This window comes from Cyprinus carpio, chromosome A21 (genome assembly GCF_018340385.1).
Source record: "Cyprinus carpio isolate SPL01 chromosome A21, ASM1834038v1, whole genome shotgun sequence".
NCBI classification, from domain to species: Eukaryota; Metazoa; Chordata; class Actinopteri; order Cypriniformes; family Cyprinidae; genus Cyprinus; species Cyprinus carpio.
This window is the reverse complement of record NC_056592.1, coordinates 8,215,352-8,233,070: the sequence shown is the minus strand read 5'-3', so window position 1 is coordinate 8,233,070 and position 17,719 is coordinate 8,215,352. Positions and strand designations below refer to the sequence as shown.

Sequence of the window (17,719 nt, the reverse complement as noted above, 5' to 3'; positions counted from 1 at the left end):
GGTTCGAACCTACACCAAAAAGAGCAATAAAAAGATTTTGTACATTTATGGTTGCAGCTAAAAAAAAAATAACACAAAATCTGTAACTAACAGTTTGTCCTCACACACTTCTTGAACATTCAGCACATTTAGGGTATGATGTTTATTTTGATTTCCCAGTTTTTTGTGAATGTTAAATTGAGGATGGAAGGTCTTCAAATAATGCAAGCCATTCAGCACATACACCACCAGTGACTACAAACTGACACTTTTCAATACTTTAGGTTTTACATACTTATTCTTTGGCACTGAAAAGAAAAAAATTCACATTCGACAAAACATTGCTCAGTTCATCTAAAGCACCTGTTCCCAAACAAGGTAAGAGTGGAAATATTAACACTGAAGGTGCTGCTGAGCTTAGAAAAATATAAAGACAACATGTCAGATCAGTACCGCAATGACTGAGGTAAGTTTGAAAATGCCCTGAGAGGCAGAGAGATATCATGTTTCCCTTTGATATCAATCATCTCATCATTTCCACAGTTGGTCATCAATGGCACGAAAGCAGACTTCCCGCTCAGAAACATTTGCATCATCAAATCGAATCCAATAATTGCCCATCTGACTTATGACAGGAGCAGAATTTGATTAGTTATGTTTACATGAGTAACAATAAAAAGGGCAAAAACATCAAGCATCACTGCTGGCACTTCAGTCTCAATATGCCAAATAGTTTTTGAAAACTTGCTGATAATCAAATTGACTGTGGTCCTGGAATCACAAAAGGCAATTTGACAAGGACCAGCCCCAAACTGAGATTATATGGAAGCAGGAATAAGACTGAGTCAAACAGAAACTAAAGTTAACTATCTAACAAAAACTTACATTTTAACTTAAAACTGGATTGAACAAAGTAGTGCAGTAAAGCAATGTCAGACATACACTACCATTCAAAAGTTTGGGGCGACTTTTTCAAATAATTGATTCTCAGTTTCCACAAAAATAACAAGCAGCACAACATTTTTCAACACTGATAATAAGAAATGTTTCCTTAAGCACCAAAATCAGCATATTAGAGTGATTTCTAAAGGATCATGACTATTGCCATCATTCAAATAGAAAAGTAATGTTTTTAACTGTAATAGTATTTCACAATTTTACTGTATTTTTGATCAAATGAATCCAGCCTTGGTGAGTATAAGAAACTCTTTTTCAAAAATCGTACCCGACCCCAAACTTTTAAACAGAAGTGTAATTCAGATTGAAGAATGCATACTGTGACAAAAAGAAATGAAAATAAATGTACATGGATGCATTAAAAGACAACAACAAAAAACAAACAGAATCAGTAAACCAGCCAGAAAAAAGGGAGAAAAAGAAAGCAAGAAATGGGAAAGGGGAAAGAAAATATAATATGACAGGGCTGCTGTAAAATTGTCTTTGAACATATTCAGATCAGAAGTGGCATGTATAGGGTGATCCGTGATAGAGACTGGCAAGCATCTTCAAACAGTCCGATGGCGCAGGTTGGCCACAACCGCACGGACAAAGTCACCAGTGGTGCTGTAACCCCCTAGATCTTGCGTCCTCACCTGGGACACACAGGCAAATACACACAGACAGTCAAGTACACCCAGAAAGGGATGTGACGACAGAGGAAGAAAGGTGAAGAAAGGGAAGGTGAAGACCACATCAGAGTTTATGGACAAGCACAAACTTGAAGCCTAGAGTTTGACTGCATGACAGTATGTATGTCATTATTTTTTTTAGAAATGGCAAAGCTGAAGTTAAATGTATACACTGAGGGACACCCGTGTTAGTGAACTGAATGTATGATAATGATTATTAGGAGGCCATGATTGATAATAGCCAGTGAAGGGAATTTGGCCAGGACACCGGGGATACAGTCCTACTCTTTACGAGAAGTGTCATGGAATTTTTAATGACCACAGAGATTGGAGGACCTTGGTTTTTAATGTCTCATCCGAAGGATGCTGCTTTTTACAGTATAGTGTCCCCGTCACTATACTGGGGTGCTAGGACCCACACAGCCCACAGGGTGAGCACCCCCTGCTGGTCTCACTAACACCTCTTCCAGCATTAACCTAGTTTTCCCAGGAGGTCTCCCATCCAGGTACTGACCAGGCTTAACCCTGCTTAACTTCAGTGGGCAACCAGTCTTGGCTACAGGGTGATATGTTCTGTGTCAAAAAACGTGTCAGGATGAAAAAGAAAAAGGCCCTTGTCAGACTATTACATGAGGTCTTTAAATAAGATGACAGTCATAAAATGTACGAAAAAGACTATGTCTGATAGTTAGCAGAACTTCAACCCACAAAACTAACCAAAAAGCCCAAGCTGTCCACATAAAACAGAAGGCTTCAACCAAAGCATAATGCAGAAACAAAACCAGAAAACTATTCATTTATTGAAAGTGTTTCAGGGTTAAAGATATAGTGCTGTGTTGTGGTTAGGGTCATTCATCCAAAGCCAATTGCAAAGGGAAACCAACCAATTAGGATGAAACCCAGTGCCACCAGGACTCAGGGCTCTAGAGTGCGACCAATTTGGTCGCACATGCGTCCTAACTTCTCAATGGTGCGACTGAAAAAAATCAGAGGTTGCACTGGTGCGACCAGCCTTTCGAGGAAAAATCAATGGTGCAAAAAAATTGACTCTGAAAGTCTCCCTGTGGTTCAACAACAGACACTAGAGCCCTGCATTTCAGCCCGAGCCCAACAGACCCTGACTTTTTTACGCCCCTCGAGCCGGGCGTTTGGGATAATTTTCACACGCTGGTGGAAACAACACGAGACCGTGCTTCCGCAACTGTCAAGAGCGGCTCGATGGTGTTTAGTGTCCACAGCAGCGCAGCTGAACAGTTCTGCATTTAAATACACGCAATAGACTCAAGCTTGCCGCAAAGCACCGGCAAAAGTAATTACCATAAATGTGACAGGGGGAAATAGTAAGGAGATATTTGAATTATTTACTAATAAACTAGTGTTTCCTGAGTCTGTGTCGCAAGGATGAAGTTGCTGATCCTGACTCACCATCTCATTAGACGCACCTTTGGAGAGAAGTGCATCTTTACGGATTATGATTATAATGAAAGAGTTTTTGTTTTCGATTTGTTTTATTTCGTTAAGTAATCATTTAAAGCTTTCTATAGATATATTTATCATGTCTGTGAGGCATGTTTTTACTGAGTTTTGGTTCATTTTTGTACTCCTGTTAAAGACGAGACGCAGAAAGCGCATCGTGTTTGTATTTCTTTATTTTAAAAAAGCACAATGTTTTGTTGATATTGTGAGGACACACAAATAAAAGACCCTTTGCAGTTACGAATGATGTATTATTCTTACCTTTAAGAATTGTACCTAACCCTAATTGAACTTTTATATTTATAGACTTTATTTTGGTCGTTACTTTAAAAAAAACTAAAACTTATATTTAACAAACTAAAAAATGCTCCAAACGTTTTTTCTAAATTAACTTAATAAAAAAATTAAACGAAATATAATCACTTTGCTATTACATACAAAAACTGAACTATTTTAATAGCGGAGACAGTAGTACAAGCTGTTTAGGGAGTGTTTAGCTGTTCAGATCAGACGCTAGAGCATCCCTTCATTCAGACACAGTGGAAAATCTGATAAGAATCAGTGTAGAGGGGCCAAGCTTGGAAGATTTTGATGCTAGAGAGAGTGTGGCCAGCTTGTTAGCCATGGCCAAAGATAAAGAAGGCCAAAAACTACAGGAGTTGGCCATCCGAGGGGCATGTGACTGCAATGGAGGATAGTCCATAAGACATTGAGCCATGAGATGTTCAGTTTGAAGCCCTTAAAAACACTTAATTTAGATCTTCTTTTTATTTCATTTATCTTGAAATGTTTTAAGTTTACATTTCAGCTCAGGGAAGCACTTTAAGCACCAACACTTTTTCAGTAAGTTACCTTTCTTGTAGAATTGTGCTTCAAATAAATAACTTTATGTTTGACCAGATTGTTATTTAATCATTTACAAGTGAGGACTATACAGATTTACATGCTTAAACGTCCATCAATAATAAAACTTGGCATCTTGAACTCATAGAAAAACACTGAAACACACTTGCACGTACACTCGTGTTCTCTACATGGTATGTAAAGTGCATATAGTTCTAACAGCCACACAATACACCTTTCTCTCCCATTCAGACATGATCACACAAACAAACACGATCATCTCTTACCTTGCCCTGCCTTGATGACTTTCTTGACAGCCTCAGACACCATGTTTGAGTGATACTCAAGACTGAAAGAAGAAACCCACTGGCATGAATACAATTACCAAGACTGGTCAAAAGTTTAGAATAATTAACACCATTTTAAACGTCTTTGAAAGTCTTTTATGCTCACTAAAGTTGCTTTTATTTGATCAAAAAGACAGTAATATTGTGAAATATTGCAATTTTAGTTTTCTATTTGAATAGAATTTAAAATTTAGTTTATTCCTCTGTGACATTAGAGACTGGAATAAGGTATGCAAAAAATTCAGCGTTGTATCACAGGAATAATTTATATTTTAAAACATATGCAAATAGTTCTTTTAAACGGCAATGATATTTCAGAATATCACAGTTTTCAAATACATACAGCCTTGCTGTGCACAAGAGACATTCAAAAACATTAAAAAATATATTTTTTTAAATCCTAATTATTCCAAACGCAGGACCACAAAACATGTAAATGGCTAATTCAGATGACAAACTGCCTGAATTAAGAGATGAAAACCATGTTGAATGTGAATATGTAATCAACACCGAGATTAAAGGTAAAATTTAAAGAGTAAAAAAAAAGATATGATTGTGAAATGGACAACAGAGGGAGACTCACTTGAGGTGTCTCAACATGTTGGATGCAGTGAGGAGCATAGCAGTAGGGTTTGCGATATTCCTGCCGACAGCCTGAGCGAAGGGATGTCTGGCTCCCTGATTGTAAAAACAAGAAGAAAGGAATCACTGTGAAGTTGTCATACACACTGCAAAGCATTTTATTCTGACTCTGAAACTGTTACAGAAGATGTATAATGAATGAAGGAATAAAAACAAGATTTAGTCACCAACCGTTTCAAACACAGCATATTCTGCACTGTAACTCTCGCCCGGAACTACACCGGCTCCGCCCACCAGCCCTGCTGCCAGGTTATCAATGATGTTGCCGTAGAGATTTGGCATCACTAGCACATCAAACTGATAAGGATTCTGGACTAGCTGTGGGCCACAGAAGAATATAGCAATTATATATATATATATATTTATGGTGTTGCTGTGGGGATTTGGAGTATATAGCAATTATATATTTTATATATATATATATATATATATATATATAGTCCATTGTCATTGCTGGACATTCATTAACAATAAAAGACAAGACACTATACCTGCATGCAGCAGTTATCAATGATGATGTTTTCATATTTAATCTTGGGGTAAAGTTCAGCCACTTCCGCACAGCTCTGCAGGAAGAGACCATCACCGAGTTTTCCTGCAAAGATAATCCGAGGTGAGCGTGTCTAAGTGTTTAGCTTTAAAAATCCATGTCAGGAAAATCCTGCCCCCACTTACATAATGTTTGCTTTGTGGACAGCAGTCACTTTGCTGCGGCCTTTCTTGGTGGCATAGTCGAATGCAAATTTTGCGATGCGGCGAGATTTATCCCTGGTGATGATTTTCAGGCACTCAACCACTCCTGAAACACTCTACAAACACAGAGGTGCTCATAATGCAGATGGGACACTACAGTTTTAAATGATTTGAGCACAACAAATACCTCATGCTCCAGAGAGCTGTATTCTCCTTCTGTCTGCTCCCGTATGATGACCAGATCCAGGTTATTGTGGCGGGTGCTATATCCAGGCAGGCTGTTCACATGGACCACATTGGCAAACAGGTCCAGCTTTCTTCTGCGCATCATAAAACAAGAAATAATCAATCAAGCAACCAATAAATGAAAAACTAGCAGTACCATGAGCAGTACAAGCATTGTAAGTACCATTACAGCAATGGTAATCTGTTAAAGAAGTACCTCAGTCTCATCTCATATGATGCCAGTTCACCCTTGTACTCCATAGGAGTGTGTATCTTTCCTAAGCACAGAAAGAACTGAATCAACGTTTCTTTTAATTGTCAGTACATCAAAATATAAATAAGCTTGCACTAATTTAACATTTTAAACTGAGAGCCAAAATATTATGACATGATCAGCAGTTAGAAATGTCACCCTTGATGGCGACTCTGTTGTTCTTCATGGAGGACAACACCTCTTCCAGTTTCTCCTCACTGGCCATGTTCTGCACCTCACTCAAGTGAAACTCCTCAAACTCCACAGGAACATCAGCTGCCTAGAGGATGAGGCGAAGAAGGAACAAGTGAGATGCAAGTATAAGGCATGAGAGAGGGCTGAGCTGGAACACAGGATGAATGTGGTTAGATGTAACCCTATACACTAAAACATATTATATCATATTCAGTGTTAAAGTTTACTTGTGTCAAAAAAAAAAAAAAAAAAAAACATGACTGAGAAAGTGCATCAGTACCTTGAAAACATCTTTGACAGCAGTCATCAGCTCAGGTCCCAACTCCATCTCCAGGGACCATGGTGACCTTAAAGGTGCTGTCAGCCCGCGCCGGTGGAGACTCCGAAACATTTCTGACTGGAGGTCAAACTCAGAGAGCGAGCACACAACGGCTGCAACCGGGCACCACTCAGACCCTGAGTGGTCAAAAATGTCACAGGTCAAGTACTGTTATGGGCGGACATCACAGAGATGATCAACAAACAGAGAGGTTTTTGGCATGGGCGAACTGGGCAGCCGCCCGGGGCGGCATTTTTTTCAAGATAACATGGGGGGCGGGACGAGTACTTAAAAAAAAAAAAAAGTTTTCTATTATCTATCATTTCACTGTGTGGGGAATTGGCAAATTGGCCAATTGAGATGTAATTTCACCATAATATTGTGCTTTGCAACAAAACTCTTACAAGTTCAGTTATTATTTATTTCTATCAGTTGAGTTAACGTTAGGCCCTGTAATTAGCCAACAGAATTTCTAAATCTGTGTAATTATAATTTAAATTGGACTACTTTTCAAATTGTATTTCATAAAACCATCATCTCAGACGTTATGTGAAAACGTTATGGGGTTTCAAATCAAAAAATGATTTTCTGTTACAGAACAGGGCATTGATTTTCTACATGTCCACTGTAGAGGACATCACAACAAGTGAATATGGAAATAAATTAAACATCAATATTCCTATGAAATATTAGATATTATTATTAAAATGTTGCCAATTATTACTCCAATCATTACACTTCTTTTTTCATTGTCGCTCCAAGAACACATTAATATGCAAATTAGATACAGCATATAGATTGCATTGAATGGGAATATTAATTTATGGCCATTTTACCCACATATTGCATAAAGTAAAATGGTGTATCAATTCATTCCATTATATCTTTCATAACATAATTGAGAATCATCTTTTTTTTTTTTTTTTTTTTTAAGTCAAAAGTCATTGGTGATTGAAAAAAAAAAATCCCATTGTTTTTGTCTATACATATTATTTCATGTCATTTTATTGTTTAAATAACTGAGTCCTAGTGTCCACTACAGAGAACATAGCATAACATATGAATAAAATATAATTTTTCAAAAAATTTTTTTTTTTTTTTTTTTTATAGTTTGTTTATTATGATATATGTTTTTATTTTAATTTTTTTTGATTAATTGGAAAAAAAACTCTCTGCTGTTGTTACATTTTTTTATATATCTGATTGTATATATTTTTGGCACATTTATGTATACAGATTAATTTTTTTTTCGGAATAAGTTTCATTGTCTTTTGGCAATGTTGGAGGTGAAGATTGTGCACCTTAAAAAGTGTTTCCTTCTGCAATTGCAATAGTTAAATATGGATGCTCTTAAGTGTTTTTTTTTTTTTTTTTTTTTCAAATATAATAAAATATAACTATTTATTGCGAATTTGGGGGGGGGGGGGGGGGAATCTTACTATCTCATTTGAATTTTCTCTATTTCATTACTTGATTGTTTAGTTTTAATATAAGTTTTCTTTATTTCATTAGATGTTTAAATGGGTGTATTAGTTGTTATGTTACCATATACCATCAGTTTACCACAGACAGTTTCTAAGGGACCTCTCCTGTGAGCTGTCATCATGTTTTTATTATGTATCAAATGTTAAACCCAATGTGTTCCAGTCCAGACTTGTCTTATAAGTTACATCTAAAGAACGCGGTTCGTTTCCAAGGTAATTTTTTGTATTTTCGGTGTGACCCAGCCAAACAAATGAGGAAAATTTCATTGTTAACTGACAATGTCGTTTTTCAAGACTCACCTTGGCCAATGTTACGAGACTCCCCCTCAACGCGGACGCCATCATGGTAACGGGAGGAAAAAGGTCGCTGTGATCTTCCTCCTGAACTAGGAATCGTAAGGTATGCGTTTCTCTACTGACCCCTACTGGATGCAAGCGTTACCGCAGTGCTTCTCGACTCCCACTAGGGGTCCTCGGTAAACTTCCGAAGGTGACCAAACGACGTAATATTAAATAGCATAATATAGGCTAAATTATAGGACTTTTATTATTATTATTTGTCCCTTCAACAACTCAGTCAATGGATCTAAAACATTTTTATTTTTTATTATTATTTGTCATTTTATAGGCTAAGTTATTGGATCTAAAACATTTTTATTTTTTCTTCTATATAAATAAATAAATCACAATGATAATTATATATAAATAAATGTTAGTTTCTTAATAACAAGACAACGATTTTTAACTAAGATGGTGTTCATAAAAAACACCAAATACGTTTATTAAGAAGTGTAGCAAGCATTTGTATGTTCAGTGAGGACATAAATACTCACAAGTGCAAAGTCATCTTCTGCTCTTTGTAATATTGTTTTCTTTTCATAAATGTCAGCTGTAATTTTTACAATAATTGTATTCCAATGTGTAAAAAAAAAAAACAGGGATGTTAACTCTTAGTGTTAAGACCATTTTAATTCAGCAATGTCTGATAAACATAAATTAAGTCTCTGACATGGACTGCCATGGTCTGAAAATCTTCTTCAGCCTCTTCAACAATATCTTTGAGTCTGAATATTGGGCAGTCAGGATCCGTCTCACAGTGTCAAGGAGCTATTTATATTTGGTAAGGATATTTCTTCTGTAAGGACATAAGGAGCATGTTTCATTCAGTTAAAACATCAACAGACAATTCCCTGACTTTTTTTCAGCCATCTAAGTAAAATAAAACAATGCATTCAAAAGCTTACTTGTTGAAATAAAAATTGGGATAACGAATGTTATTCTTTATGAGCACAGTGTTGTTTTTTGTTTTTTATGGATGTGGTTTGATTATATGTCAAGATGAAAAAAAAAAAAAACATAATTATCAACATTAAACAGTTCCAAATCTAAAAGAAAACACACACACACATAAAATTTATATATATATAAAATTTATGAGACAAAGAGATTAGGATTTTCTTAACATTATTTAAAATTAGAACATTTAAATGAGATTTTTCAAATAATTCAGTAATTAAAATGCTAAATCTCCTAAAAATCAGAAGAAACAGCACCACTGAGTTCTCACCTGACATTATTTAATTCAGCATACAACCGTTAGCAAATTTGTATAGGCAAATTTTGTGGTTTCTGTACTTTTCAAAACAACCTGATATTTACTCATGATACGTTTCTTTTGAAATGTTAAATGCTAGTTGACCAGTGTGACCTGTTTTGAATACAAGTTTTAAAAAAACGCAACGCATATGCACTGCAGACGGCGTGTGTGTGAAACAGGTGTAACGCATATAGACCGCATACACACTGCAGACGGAGTGTGTGTGTGTGAAACAATCATCAGAGGAAAAATCATAGCCTATATTAGTGAGGGCCCTTGAATATTGACTATGACAAGTCTGAATGACTTTGAATCTATAAAGGTTGAAAACCACTGGTTTAAAATCATTAAAGCTAACTTGTTACACCCAACACTGATTGCTCAAATGACATTGTTCAAATCTGTGAATATTAATGCCAAAAGGTTGCACACAGCCATTGAGTAAACAGGTGAACACAATACAAGGTACTGCTTCCAGTGTACAACCGTGAGCAGCAAGCTAGATTAAAGTGATTATTATGTTTTGAATATGGATATTTTTCTTACAAAAACGCTTCGATTCGCTACAGGAGGCCTTTGTTCACCTTCCGGAGCCATGTAAAGGGGTCATATGTGATGCGATTTCCAATTATTCCTTTTCTCTTTGGAGTGTTACAAGCTCTTGTGCATAAAGAAGATCTGTAACGTTGCAAAGACTAAAGTCTCAAATCCAAAGAGATATTCTTTATAAAAGTTAAGAGTCAACCACTTCATACCTAAAACGGCTCGTTCTAACACGCCCCCACATGTCTACGTCACGATGTGGGAAGATTTGCATAACACCGCCCAAATGTTCACGCAAAGAAAGAAGGTGTAACTTTTATTCTTGCTGTTGCCACCGGTGCCATGTCATGGAGATGCTGTGTTTCTTGTGAAAGCGAAGCTACTTTGTTTGGGCTTCCAAAAGAGGACACGACTAGAAATCAGAGGTTAAATTGTATTTACAACACTGTTCCAGAACAGTCCAAACCCAAATATTAAAAACGTGTGCCGCAGCGAATTTGTTTTTGGAGGAGGGACAAGGACTGTTTCCTGTGAGAGTAGCCTACAATGCCTGTTTCTATAAAAGTGGGGTAATTCCAACTTTGCAAGGACAGTCTGGCACTTCTTGACACACAGCCCTGTAAAGTAGTTTTCATGTAAAGGATTTGCCCCTGATGATTCAAACACGAGTTTTGAGCAGTGTAGAGTAGAGCTTGTTGTTTGTCGTTTCTCCGATCACAAATGCAGACATGGTTTTATGTTTCTGCAGCGCGATACGCAACGCAATGCATAAAAAGACAGTGTAAGTCATTATAATCAGTAATTATGTCCCCACTGGATGCAACAAAAAACATGCATATTTTTGTTACAAATGCAATCTCTTTAGGGCTCTCCCTGCTGAAGAAAAAAAAAAAGATATGAAAACCAGCATAAGCTGGTTTTAGAGGGGTTTTTGCTTCATCACCATGTCTCCTCCTCCACCAATAAGCTACCATATTTTTGTTTACAAATGCAGTCTCTCAAACTCAATTAAATATGGTATTTTAAAAACAAAAAATTAACCGTGCACAAATTGTGTTTACCCTACAGATTACAAACATGCAACCATTGTATGTTTATTGGTATTTAAAGCAGTCGGTGGGTGTGCTCTGAAACTCCACCTTCTTTGACGTGGTATTTTTCCCCCGGTTCGTTTCTCATTCAACAGAGGTCAGGCAAGAGAGAACAATGTCCGGCCCTAGTCACACTAGCAACATGAATACACTGGAGTATCGAATAGCTGAGACGGCACAAAATATATGCACCTGTACGATCGCTCGCCGCGGAGAGACTAAAGATTCAGAGAAAGCATTAATTCATAGAAAGAAATTGCAATGAATCTTGGTGTCGACGAGCCGGAGTTATGCAAAAAGCAACGCAGAGAAACAACCGAGACAAGTTTTCCAAAGCCATGAAAAGAATTAAAGGAAAGAGTAAAGATATTAGGTAGCAAGTAGGCTACCAAATAGGCTACAGGTTTCAAAGAATGTTACACCATACTGCTGTTGTTGTTCTTTCAATAAGCGAATGTAAAGGGTATACAATAAATGAAATGCCCAAAATGAACATACAATAATAACCCTTTTTGTTTTTATCAAAAGTAATTCATGACATCACATAAAATATAAAAAGTGTAACAAATTTATCCAATTTAATATAATGAACACTAATAAAATAAAGTTTTCCACATCATGCTAAAGTTTTACAAACTTGGCTACACTTCATCATCAGTTCATCGTTGTTTGTGTTTAGAGGATATGCGCGAGAGTCGCGAGTCATGTTTACTTTAATCTACGGAATGTTCGAAAATAGTATCCCTCAGCCTTTTCGAACTTCTTTTTGCCCCCAAACGAAGAATGAAAACGAACTTCGTTTGAAGTATACCGGGGCCTTAAAGCTTGAGTGAACCGATCCAGCGTTCCCACTTTCTTGCTTCTGATCATAAATTTTTTGACGTGTAGTAGTCAAAAAAACACTCACCTACTTAATCACAGCAACCCTTTCGCTCATTATAATCGCCTGAATGAAAAAGTAGAAACAACAAACAAACCATACTGTGTCCCCCCGTTTTATTTTTCCTTCCTGTTCACTCAGTCACGACGCTGCAGAGCAGTTACCGCCTGAATGTTTTACTTTCTGAGATTGGAGATCATGTACTACTCATGGAACAGAATTAAAAGGAAATAGTCGACCTCTCAAATAACGATTAATAACTGTTTTTTCTATATTTTTTCAAATAATTTAATTTTACAATTACATTAAAAATCAGTTAACTATTTGGTATTTGATTACAGCGAGTAACATTGTTTTTAATCAATCACATACTTTTTTATTAAGTGACAAAGAGCACTATACCTCCCATAATGACCTCACCTCTGCACATTTTGACTGTGTGGACATTGATTTTGGGGTGATGATCGTGTTGGTCAGCACAAAGAAATGATCTATCCTCCTTGAACATTTAAAAGCATGTGATTTCAAGCAATACCTAAAAAATAGCTATATACTTCCTCATAACTGAATAATAATAAAGGGCATGAACACTTTTTAATTTCCTTAAAGACAGTGTGTGTAAACTTATAAATCACATTTACTGCTGTTAGTAACACAGTATGATCAAATGTTTATTGTGTAGTTTTATAAAATAAAATAAAAAAAAAAAAGTGTACAAGACAAGTTTTTTTTCAAACAAATGTCTTATTATTTCAAATTAGAACATTTAAATTAGATTTTTCAAATAATTCAGTAATTAAAATGCTAAATATCCTAAAAATCAGAAGAAACAGCACCAGTGAGTTCTCACTTAACATTATTTAATGCAGCATACAACCATTAGCAAATTTGTATAGGCAAATTTCGTGGTTTCTGTACTTTTCAAAACAACCTGATATTTACTCATGTTACGTTTCTTTTGAAATGTTAAATGCTAGTTGACCAGTGTGACCTGTTTTGAATACAAGTTTTTAAAAAACACAACCCATATGCACTGCAGACGGTGTGTGGTGTGTGAAACAGGTGTAACGCACATGGACCACATACACCACTGCAGACGGAGTGTGTGTGAAACAATCATCAGAGGAAAAAAAATCAGCCTATATTAGTGAGGGCCCTTGAATATTGACTATGACAAGTCTGAATGACTTTGAATCTATAAAGGTTGAAAACCACTGGTTTAAAATCATTAAAGCTAACTTGTTACACCCAACACTGATTGCTCAAATGATATTGTTCAAATCTGTGTATATTAATGCCAAAGGTTTGCACACAGCCGTTGAGTAAACAGGTGAACACAATACAAGGTACTGCTTCCAGTGTACAACTGTGAGCAGCAAGCTAGATTAAAGTGATTATTATGTTTTGAATATGGATATTTTTCTTACAAAAACACATCTATTCGCTACAGGAGGCCTTTGTTCACCCCCCCCCCCCCCCCCCCGAGCCGTGTGAGACACTTTTTTTTTATGGAAGGGCATGAAAACAGCTTTGAAAAGATCAAAGACAATTTTTAATATAACTCCGACTGGATTCGTCTGAAAGAAGAAAGTCATATACACCTAGGATGCCTCGGGGGTGAGTAAAACGCAGCCTAATTTTCATTTTTGGGTGAACTAACCCTTTAAATCGTCGTTTATGAAACCGCTTTAGTCCAGACTGATTTGTTAGGTTATTTCAAGTCAAGTTTTGGACTTTAATCCCTGCTTTTCTTAGCATCTTTTATGAAACAACCCCCAGGTGTGTTTAATTAGGGTTGAATCTAAACTCTTTAGGGCTCTCCCTGCTGAAAAAAAACCCCAGATAAAAGCAGCCTAAGCTGGTTTTAGAGGGGTTTTTGCTTCATCACTCTGTCTCCTCTCCACCAATAAACTAGCATATTTTGTTACAAATGCAATCTCTCAAACTCAATTAAATATGTATTTTAAAACAAAAATATTACTTCCGTGCTCAAATCCGTGTCATTACCAGTTCTATAAAGATCGTACAAAAATGTAAACGTGTGCCTGTTTATCCTATGATATGATTACAACATGCAACCATTGTATGTTTATTGATATCTTTTAAAGTTTATGTTCAACTGTTGTAAAGCAGTCACTTGCACCACAACTGAAGAATGACTAGCTACTTCCAGCTAAGACCAGCCAACCAAGCTTAGGCTGGTTTGGTTTTTTTTGTTTGTTTTCATGTTTTTTCATGTTTACATGAATCTACGGAATATTCGAAAAACAGTATACCACTCCCTCAGCCTTTTCGAACTGCCTCTTTTTGCCCCCAAACGAATAACGAAAACCATGATAGTTTTGTTTGAGAAATTGAGTAAATTTTTAGTTATTGTTGCAGTTTTTGCTATCTGTTACTCTTTATTTAGAAAACCACAAAGACCAACAAGTTTAATTTTAAAGCAAATACGATATAAACATGGAAAAGTAAAATTAAATACAAACAAATAAGAGAAACAAAAACAACAACAAAAATAACTCTTGTAAAGAGGGTAAAGTAAAGACACCACTGAGACTGATGACAAAAGATACATTTATTTGAGAATATTAGAGAGAGTTAATGTAAATGCTGCTGACTGAATGTACAACTTTTCTCTACAAGGAATTAACAAAACATGACATATGGAGTATTCTGCAGGAAACCATATAATATCTGATTACATTCCATAAACCCAGAGGGAGGAAACATTCCTCCCAGCTCCTTCCCATGGGTGTCAAGTGATTTTCTAAAACAATGCTGTATTGAGTGTCTGTGTGTTATTGCCTAGGTCACAGTGAATACAGCAATTCAGAATTTGAGAGCAAACACAGCTGGAAAACATGCTATTTCACAGTTTGCTTTTTTTATGAGGTCAAGTTAACACAGAAACATTAATTATACATTCATTCTCTGAAATATGACAAAGGCTATATGTCATATTCAATTTAAGCTGATTTCATTCTTAGTGACAAAATGTAAAGTGTATTTAGAGAAAAATTATAAAGTTTTTTTTTTTGTATTTTTTTTTTTTTCATGAATAAATGGCTGTTTTAACCAACAAACAAATCTACCAGTTTGTTTATGAGAGGAAATATCTCACAATTTTGGGTTTTAAGTGCTCCATCTTTTTGGGGGTCCATGGTTTTCATTGCATCCTGGGCATAGAGGATTTCCTGGTGGGCCTCATCAAACAGCTCAACACCAATTTCGTGCTCTGACTCGGTCCTTCCATGCCTTGAGCTTGGGTCTGTTCTCAAACACATCCATACCAGCACCTACAGGCTGGGGGAAAAAAAGACCTTATCAAGTATAAATCAAGTGTCAGATATGATCTGCCTCAAATTCTCAGGTTATAATATTGCTTTATCTGAAACTGAATAATCTGCATTCATACCTGCATGATTTCCACAATAGCAACCAGGTCAGCCAATGAAATCTGATCACCAACAATGAACGGTCTGTCTTGCAGAAACTTCTCCTCAAAAAGGTTCAGTGATTCATTAAGATCCTCTACTGCATTGTCTATCTTTTCCTTAGGGATCTCAACTCCTACAGCTTTGGAATCAAGAGCTACAGCAATACATGAAAACTATTTAAGTACATTTATAATAATTACACTAAAAAAAGGGTAGCAGTTAACGGTGTAGCAATTCTAAATACTAGGCAGGCTTTCAGTCCAAGGTCACAAAGCAAGAGGATTGTGAACCATCAGCTTGGGAGTTTGCTGAAATCTAAATGCTGTTCTGGTCACCACAGTAACTTTGAATGAAAATTTATAAACTTTGCTGCTTCCCTCACCTTGAACCACAACCAGAGCATCTTGGATCCATGTATCCGTATGGCAGAGTGTTGCCATGAGAGATATCATTAACTCTAGAACGCTTCTGCAAGTCAGCAGGGGTACCAGTGTTCCGGAGTGTGGACACCAACTTCTCAGCCAGGTGAGAGCATAATCGCAACACTACAGGAAATAACAGTTTCACGAGAGGCACAAAACAAACAACACCCCAGGTTTCTCTGAAACTCGACTCTCGATTTACATTCACATTGTATCTAGAACAGTGGGTTTTCAACAGGCTTCAGCGATTTCCAAGGGGCCCCAATGTGACTTCAAATGATTTAACCGCAAAACGAAACCAAAAAATAAGCTTGTTAAACCACCTATTAAAAAAAAAAGTTTTGTAAATAAGAACAACATAAAAAATCAATAATTATTTATGTTTTATTATTTTAGTTACTTTTTTTGTTGTTGTTGTGGACAGTTGAGTGCCTTGGGGTAACGTTAAAAGGAAAATATTTTTTAAAACTACTTTTGAATTCATTCGAAACAAGGAATAACTTGCTATCCATAGACCACATACCTTTCATCCAAGCAAAAGTCTCCATCTTTGATTGCTGGTGCTGTTTCTTAGCAGGTTGATTTCCCATACTCTTCACTATATTGATAACCTGAGGGACAGATGTCATATTTACTTTTTGAAAAAATGTAAAAACTCAAAAGACGTGTAGAAAGAAACGACATAACTGTCTGACAGATTAGCGTGACACAGCATTAAATCCTGTAGTTAATACCTGAAGCCACACCTGTGTATATAAAAAAAGATTACATGCTGTAATCTAACCACAACTTCTTCACGCATAACAAAAAGTTAGCTAAAAAAAAAAAAAAAAAAAAAAAAAGGCTTGTAAAAAAAAAAAAACGAAGAGAACTTCCAATATAAAGTCAGTAAACTTGTCCTTCCTGTGAAGAAGTTGTAATTACACTTTTAAAAAAACAAACAGCATTTTTACACGATACTGTACCTTCAAAAAGAGAAATCTTCTTGTAATCGCGAACTGGATGTCGTCGTTTCTTGGCAAACATGTAAACAGAGCGACATGGCTGCGAAAACAAATCCAAGTAAATTTCCAAAGACATTTCTGACAAGTATCTTGACTTCGATTACCCTGTTTGCCTCACACCACACGTCCTGAAGAGTGAAGCTGCGGGCTCTTTGATCGCCCCTGGGGGCTGGCTGCGGAAGCAGGTCAATAAACCCGTAAAAGATTACTTTTACTATTTATTTAAGCTGCTTGATATACCATTATGTAAACTGCTTTTATTATTTTCCGTTGCACTCTCCTCTGCCATGGTTGCTCCATGTTTCTAGATAGACATAACCATAGACAGTAAAAGAAAGGAAATAACTGATTAATTTGGTTCGGGGAGAAGAGATTAAAAGCCCGCCCACACTGACATTGATTGGTTGTGATTTGCCGAAACAGGCCCAACTCAGGATGCTCTCGTCTTACATGCGCTTCGCACCTCGCACACAAGCACATGTCTCTCGCTCGCTCCCTCTCCCTCCCTGCGTGCGCGCGCTACACGGTTCTTTCTTTGCGCGCTCTTGCTCGCTCGCTCTAGATTCGGGGAGATTTTAACTAATTTGCGGGCATCAGGGAGCCGCTATCAATATGCGGGAGACTCCCGGGACTTCCGGGAGACTGGGATGTCTGGTACAGA

At 36.6% G+C, this 17,719-nt stretch overlaps 2 pseudogenes; both read right to left on the bottom strand.

Moving 5' to 3' along the window:
* Positions 1 to 1,347: 1,347 nt before the first annotated feature.
* LOC109046041 lies at positions 1,348 to 8,444 on the bottom strand (annotated as a pseudogene).
* A 6,851-nt stretch (positions 8,445 to 15,295) lies between these two features.
* On the bottom strand, positions 15,296 to 17,134 carry LOC122134748 (annotated as a pseudogene).
* Between the last annotated feature and the right edge of the window lie 585 nt (positions 17,135 to 17,719).